The sequence below is a fragment of the Haliotis cracherodii genome, unplaced genomic scaffold, assembly GCF_022045235.1.
Source record: "Haliotis cracherodii isolate W230 unplaced genomic scaffold, xgHalCrac1.p SCAF_24, whole genome shotgun sequence".
Taxonomy (NCBI): domain Eukaryota; kingdom Metazoa; phylum Mollusca; class Gastropoda; order Lepetellida; family Haliotidae; genus Haliotis; species Haliotis cracherodii.
The window spans coordinates 2,298,475-2,307,378 of record NW_027266280.1 but is presented as its reverse complement, the minus strand read 5'-3'; positions in this window follow the sequence as shown (position 1 = coordinate 2,307,378).

Here is an 8,904-nt window from a genome sequence, read left to right as displayed (position 1 = left end):
ATTCATCAACTTTTTAAGCACTAAACCTGTCAATGCCGATGATCGTGTCCCCTGTTATCGCCAGAAGTATTAAGTCCTCCCATAACACACTACGTCCTATACAGTCTAGGTCTGGTAATGGTTCGACTCACCAACAAACTTATTTCTCTCCCCAATGGGAAACTGTGTATGAAACAGCCACGCCACTACTTGGTTCACATTCAAGAAAGGAATGGACAAGTGAGGTACGGGCCTTTGTGAATAAGAGTGCTGTGAGGGTGGGAACAAAGAGAAGAGAGAATAAAAGCGCTAACCGCTGTTGTATTCAGCATTGTGTCTGTATGCACTGGTCCGCTGTACCTGTGTAGTATGGACGTATTGGTATATGTGTAACGTCTATATTCTGTCAGTGGTACAAATGTCTCAGTGTCCATTTGTCCATTATGCCGATGTAATGTTGTTTCTACCTGTTTGAATTGATACCAGTGTCTCTATATACTGTTGTGTTCACTGTAGGTATGTATTCATGCTCTCATAATTGGTACTATTTTTGTGTGTACCCGTGAAGATCCGGGGTAGAATAGGTCTTCAGCGACCAATGCTTGCCATAAAAAGAGACCATGTTTGTCGTTAGAGACGACCAACGGGATCGGGTGGCCTCGCTGACTTGGTTGAAGCATAGTATCGCATAGTATTCCAACTGCGTGGATCGATGCTCATGATGTCAATCCCTGAATTGTCTGGTCAGGACTCGGTTATTTACCGATAACCGTCATATAGCTAGAATATTGCTTAGTTCGGCGTTAAACAACAAACAAATTTGTATTCAATTCGTAAGTATATGTTGCAAATATAACACAATATGCTGTACATTATGTCAAATCCAGTTGCCTAATATGCAGTTGTATATACAGTTTATTATTGTTTTATATGTATATCTAGATTGACCGATTTTTCACTATAATTCATTAACAATTCCTTATAATAACAGACCCGTGAAGATTAGGGCTAGAATAGGTCTTCAGCAACCCACGCTTGCCGTAAGAGGCGACTAACGGGATCTGGTGGTCAGGCTCTCTGACTTAGTTCATGCATGTCATCGTATCCCAATTTCGTGGATCGATGCTCAAGATGCCATTCACTGGATTGTCTGGTCCAGACTGTATTATTTACAGACCGCCGACATGTAGCTGGAATATTGCTGAGTGCGGCGTTAAACAATAAAAAACAAACAAACCTTATAATAACAACAGTGTCACCGAGTCGCACTGTTAGTGTCCCCGCTTTATTTCCGACTACATTCGGTAAAGTCCGGTGGTCGTCGTTGTACAATGTCTTGGCATTCTATGTTAGGGAATTAGTGACCTGCATATTTTGTCCTCTTGTGATTTAATGACATAGTCTTACCATGTAGTAACGTGCTGTATGTTACCTCAAATTTGTTTGCTTATATATGTTTTCTGTTTGCTACTTTATTCAAGTGATGAAAATGTTTTTGTGACTATGTTTTTCAAACAATTTACATGTAACCTCAGATATTTCTCATATAGATATGATCAATTTTGCCTCCTTAATAATTGTACATAGCTTTTTGTAAATCTTTAATGATACCGTGGGATAATTTATGTTCAGCGTTCTATTTTGACAGTAACATCTACGGTATGGATATACAGTAGTAGTAAGTTAGTAGTTAGTTTGCTGTTTGTTTTTCCCCATGTTTAGAAACACTTTGGCCAAGCGCCCGACGGTCCTGTGTATTTCCGGGGGCACGGGTGGCCCAGTCGTGTAAGGCGCCGCGATTCGCTGTGCAGAGTCGCGTCCCTTGGGCACGCCAGAAACCTATGATTGTTGGGTTCGAATCCCGGTTCGCCCCGATTATGTTTCTAGGTTTGTCAGCACCATACCCGTGGTCGTGGATTTCACCGAAATGGTAAACGTCTGAGACCTGCATCACTTCGGGCTTTCCTCCCACATTAAGCTGACACGCCGCCATATAACTGGAATACGATTAGAAGCGGCGTTAAACCTAACTCACTCACTCTTGTGTATTTCCCCCAGGATTCGTTGGACGTTTTACGTCGGTTCGCTGCTGGGTGGTCGTTCGAGACCCAGTTTCGTTGATTGGTGCGAACGTGGCACTTTTGATCTAGTATCTAGTACTGACTTACTCTGGTTGTATTTAGCTAAACTTAGTAACTGGGGTTTCGAATTCTCAGCTTTTCTAGTAATTCTTTAATAACCAACCTTCGCGTGATTTTCTAGTTTTGGGGGTATTTTAGTATTTTCTCGCTCTGTCAAAGTGGCGAATCTTTAGTCTATAGACTAGTTTGATATTCAAACGTTCTCGTCTATTTTGTTGTCCAAGCGATATATTTTAGGGATAGTTCCTCTGAGTTTATTTCCCCAGCATAGGTTATCCACTCATCTGAGTGGAGTTAATTAACTCAGGTCACAGCCGACTGAATCGGCTGTCTGTACATATTGTTTGTATCTTGTCAAAGCGTTGTTTTAGCTACTCACAATTTATTACTGTAATCCGCTTGTGTAGTGCTCTGATGTAATAAATCAGTGATCTTTGTCAGCACAGATTGGGTTTATCTGATTCTTTCTTTGTCATCTATTAGTACAATTAGCTGTCAGTGATAAACTTGTGAACCTATTCCCACGTTTCCATTATTAATTTATTCTTGTTAAATGACACCCCTGATCACTGGAGCACAGCTTCGTGACAATGAGACTTCTTTACAGTAAGGGCGTATGCTGCGGGTTTGTTTTGTTTTGTTTTTGTTTGTTTGTTGTTTTACGCCGCACTCAGCAATATTCCAGCTATATGACGGCGGTCTGTAAATAATCGAGTCTGGACCAGACAATCCTGTGATTGATACAATGAGCATCGATCCCAACAGGTGGGATCGATGACATGCTTCAACCAAGTCAGCGTGCCTTACCACCAGATCCCGTTAGTCGCCTTTTACGGCAAGCATAGTCGCCTTTTACGGCAAGCGTGGGTTGCTGAAGACCTATTCTACCCCGGATCTTCACGAGTCCGTATGCTGCAGGTACTTGGGTGGGACATGGTGTTAGGGGTGTGTATATATTTGTTATATATACTACTCAAAATTTGATAAGGATCACTAGGTGATATGTGTGTAAGTTACCACAAACATAACAAAAGACATGACTCTGACTCAGAAACGTGTTTAATCATGTTATGAATGAAAATTCATGAACGGCATGAATTTGTATCAACATGGAATGTTTGAAATCTGCAAACACCAAAAGGCATTTCATTAAAAAATGTCAACAGCAAACAAGAGAAAGAATTACACAGTTATGAGGGATAGTCCATCATTACACTTAGTCGATGAAGTGTCAATATCGAGTATGACCTCCCCTTGCATCAATGACGGCCTGACAACGTCGAGATATGCTTTCAATAAGCACCCGGATGTTCCCAATGGGAAGGTTGTTCCACTCTTCCACGAGGGCATGTCCGAGCTCTGCCAAAGTCGCGGGTTGTGCTCTACGGCGTGAAAGGGCAACCTGCAGCATGTTCCAGACATGCTCAATCGGGTTCAAGTCCGGCGAGCGCGCTGGCCAATCCATGCGGACAATTGTCTCCTGCTCAAGGTACTGCTCAACCACCCTGGCGCGATGAGGACGGGCGTTATCATCCATCAGGATGAACTCAGGGCCAACAGCACCAGCGTAGGGTCTGACGTACACATCGAGGATCTCATCCCGGTACCTCACCCCCGTCATTGTTCCTCTCTCCAGGACATGAAGATCTGTCCTTCCATCCCTGTTGATTCCACCCCAGACCATGATGGAACCACCACCATAACGGTCATGTTCACTGATGTTGGCATCATGGAAACGTTCACGTTGTCGTCGCCACACCCGCTGCCTCCTGTCTGTAAAGTCCAAACAATACCTGGACTCATCGGTGAACAGAACTGGAACCCAATCGTTCCGTGTCCAAGTGACATGATCTTCAGCCCATTCCAATCGCTCCCGCCGGTGTCGAACAGTCAGGGGGATTCGGACACATGCCCTTCTCGAGTAGAGACCTGCATTGTGAAGACGATTCCATATCGTCTGAGTGGACACATTCACCCCCGAGGCGTTCAGGAGGTCGTTACGTAGGCTGGTTGCTGTCCAGAAGGGATGACGTCGTGCCTGAAGAGCCACAAAATGATCTTGGCGTTTGGTTGTCGACCTCTGACGACCACCCCCATGTCGGTGTGCTGCTGTACCAAAATTTTGCTGTCGGGACCAGGCCCTGCTTACAACGCTCTGGCTGACGTTTAGTGCATTGGCAACGTCACGTTGTGAATAGCCGGCATCAAGCATTCCAATACATCTGCCCAGTTGTTCTGTCGTCAGGCGACGCCTTACACGTTGAGGGGGAATTGCGTAGATAAACGTAGTGTAAACACTCAGTTGAGTTTAAAGTTTCAGAATGAATCAGACACCGTTGCCTGATTGGAAATCGTGCAATGGTAGCAAAAGCATGAACTGTGATGTGAAACGCATTTCCCATGGCATGAAATGCACGTGCAAGTGTGTTGGAGACGTTTTTGATTTCACTTGAACACAATATTGCCAGTTATGCAGTTATTTTGTTTTTTTATGAAGAAAAATATCTACGATCCTTATCAAATTTTGAGTAGTATATATATTCCCTGAGTCAAGTACGTTACTCTGTCTTAATATGAGTACAATGTCAATTGGTTGGTTGGTTTGTTGTTTAACGCCGCACTCAGCAATATTCCAGCTATATGACGGCGGTCTGTAAATAATCGAGTCTGGACCAGACAATCCAGTGATTGACATCATGAGCATCGATCCACGCAATTGGGATCGATGACATGCATCAACCAAGTCAGCGAGCCTGACCAACCGATCCCGTTAGTCGCCTTTTACGACAAGCATAGTCACCTTTTACGGCAAGCATGGGTTGCTGAAGACCTATTCTACCCGGAGCTACAATGTAAGTTAATTCTATCTAAATAATCACATTGTAGTCAATACAAATAACACAACTACTGACAAGAATAAAGTAGACACAATTTATGGATAACTATTTCTTTAATTACTGTAAAGGCGACGTTTCCGTATAGATCCTGATACCGTTGTCAAGCAAGGCTGAATGATGAACATGGTACAAAATAGATATACATGTAGTAGGTGGATGATTAACAGTAACAACAATTGCATACATGAGGGAGATTAACATGAGTAGGTAAAGTAATGACAACAGTAGGATAATACTGTAACAACATGGCGGACAGGGAACACACGATGGGGAAGTCAATAAGATAATACGAACAATAATTCTGACAAAATCAACCAGAATAATTAAATACTGTCAGAGAATATATTAGATAAGTGGAGTTAATCACATGTAGAAGTTTATTTCTTTTATATTTTTCCACCCTTTACACAACTACCCCTCGTGATAACTTGAAAGGGAAATTTGCTGAATAGTTAGGATTTTGTTTCCTAGAAAGGAGTTCGGAAATTTAATTGTATCACATTATTTCATGGATGTGGTCAATTTGTTAAAAAAGAAACTATAGACTACTACAGTAAACTACGGTTATAACGAACACGCTTATAACGAACTGACGGATATAACGTACTAACTTTTTAGTCCCGACTATTTGCTGTAGTTATGCTGTATATATGCTTATAACGAATTACGGTTATAACGAACTAAAATAAGTAGTCCCTTTGAGTTCGTTATAACCGTAGTTTACTGTATGTGGATTCTTAAACACGTAAATGATTTGTTTTGGGGGTTTTCACTTTTTACAATGTCAGAAAAGTACCAAGTTCAATACTGTCAAAACATGCGGTTTTTCAACTTTGTACCTGCTATCCCACATGACAAACGTGAGGGTAAAGTTCATTCCTTGAAAAATGAAAGCAATTGTATTCCGAAGTTTACTGAAAATTCAATGTGTTAAATGCTGGACTTCCTCAGTGAAAACATCTGTGTGAATTGTGGGATGAAGGAGTATCACCAAGGGCACCAGTCTTGCTGATCTGTTTGTTTATGTGTATGAACCACAATCTCTTCTCGGACTGACAAAATCATAACAAGGAATTTGGCCAAGAAGTCCAACTAAAGCTTCAGTTATATCGATGATCTGATCTCGTTCAATAACCGTCAAATTGCCAATTGCCTTCTACTTACTACCCACCTGAACTTGAAATATAGGAGACCAGTGAGACCGCCTCATCTGTGTCATAAGTGATCTATGCATAGTGATTCAGAGAAACAAAACACTCTCCACAACACTGTGTGACATGACGGATGAATTCAACTTACCAAAGGTCAGCTTGCCCTTCCGATCGAGCAATATTCCAGCAGCTCCACCCTTTGGTGTCTACATTGCACATCTTCTGGTGAGGTCATGGAGCATTATACGACTCTTGCACTAACGCTGTTGATCAGGGTTACAACATTATAGTAAAGCCTTTCGCGAACACCTGGTGTCATCACTAACTGATAGTAATTCATAAACACATGCTCATGAAATCGTTGAACAGTGAGTGAGTTGGATTTAACGCCGCTTTTAACAGTATTCCAGTTATATCGCGGCGTGTCAGCTCTATTTGGGAGGAAAGCACGAAGTGATGCAGGTCTCAGACGTTTACCACTTCGGTGAAACCCACGAGCACGGGTATGGTGCTGACAAACCTAGAAACATAAACGGGGCGAACCGGGATTCGAACCCACAATCATAGGTTTCTGGCGTGCCCAAGGGACGCAACTCTGCACCGCGAATCGCGGCGCCTTAGACGACTGGGCCACCCGTGCCCCTCGTTGAAGACGAACAACGGACTCTGCTTTCGGAATATTTCTAATCAGGGAATGAATACTAACTTACTTTAGCACGTTGTGTGAGTGGCGGTCGCTACCGGAAGGGCAGGGAATGCTTACCCTTTTCCTGAACTCCTTGTATCCCCACTGACTTTCACCACAGCCAAGACTACACAAGACTTTCACCACAGCCAAGACTACACAAGACTTTCACCACAGCCAAGACTACACAAGACTTTCACCACAGCCAAGACTACACAAGACTTTCACCACAGCCAAGACTACACAAGACTTTCACCACAGCCAAGACTACACAAGACTTTCACCACAGCCAAGACTACACAAGACTTTCACCACAGCCAAGACTACACAAGACTTTCACCACAGCCAAGACTACACAAGAGTCAATGCAAAGAAAACGCCTAATGTCACATCTGAAGAAAGCAAAGTTGGTTCCATCAGCTCGCAAAGTGGTGGCGTCGGTTTTCTGGGATTCTAAAGGAATTCTACCAATATTATGCTAATATTATGTTAATATTATGCTAATTAGGCAACATGGTGATAATATCAAGGCTTAACGTCGTGGGAAATTCATTATAGGCGTGTTGTTCCACCGGGACAATGTCCAAGGCTGTTGTCGCCATGCCTGCAATGAATGTCTGTGGCATTTAATCATTGAACATCCCCCGTATTCACCAGATTTGATTTCCACCTCTTCCCAAACATAAACAAGAGTCATCAGAAAGATGACATATCCCCCCGGCGGCTGTCTGTAAAGTAACCACTAGAAAATGTGCAATTCTGTATGTAATGAGTCAACAGTTGAATATTCTTTTAGAAGCATACTTGTTTACCCACTGAATGGTTTTCGAATTCTGGCCCGGAAACGAACCCGTTCCCCAATGGAGTCTAGGTCCAACTTCTTTCCATAAAAATTGAAAAAAATAAAAATTCGTAAAAAAATAAATATCAAAAGGCATCACCTCAGTATGTGCCTGATAGCTTTGCCAAGTTTCGATCAAATCCACTGAATGGTTTTCGAATTCTGCCCCGGAAACGAACCCCATCCCCAATTGAGTCTCTGTCCAACTTCATTCCATAAAAATTGAAAAAAAATAAAAATTAGAAAAATCCCAAGATATCAAAAGGCACCACTTCAGTATGTGCCTGATAGCTTTGCCAAGTTTCGATCAAATACTTTATAGCCCCTTAATGTCGAGCGCCAGACAAGGTAACAACAAGTACCATCTTTTAACGCCTTTTGGTATGACGCGGCCGGGGATCGAACCCCGGACCTTCCGCTCTCCGGGCGGACGCTCTACCACAAGACCACGGAGGCGGCTCTCTGCATAAGGGAGAGTCGACTGTACGATTCCAAATATATCAAGAGCATGTGTTTATGAATCACTATTAAATAGTAGTGATACCTCATTTCTGCAGTGGAGGCCTCTTTGTTTGTTTGCTGTTGTTTAACGCTGTACCCAGCAATATTTCAGCTATATGACGGCGGTCTGTAAATAATCGAGTCTGGACCAGACAATCCAATGATTTACATCATGAGGATCGATCCACGCAATTGGGATACGATGATATGCATCAACCAAGTCAGCGTGCCTGACCACCCGATCCCAGTAGTCGCCTCCTACAACATGCAGAGTCGCCTATTTCGGCAACAAACAAACAAATTATGTTACGATACAACCCGCAGGCAGGCACAATAGCGATGGTCACACATGAATGTGTGCATGATCCGCTTAAACTTCCCCTTCTCAGGATTGCCGTCAAGGGACTAACGGAGAGCACACATTCCCCAGGAAGGACATGTGCACTGGTGCGACGCCAGGTTCAAGGATACAAACACGTGTTTTACAGCAAGCGACCTTTAATTGCGCAAGGTAAAGTTGTACAACCCGTGACACTGTTCTTTTCTGTAACCATGGCAACATTATTATTTTTTACGTCAGTGCTAATATTCTTGCTACCTTGTGAGCACCTGGTGTCATCGCTATTTGATAGTTATTCAAAAACATATGCCTATCATAGTCGGAATCGTACAAAGGGGTTTCTTATGATTATGGAAATGAATCGAAGAT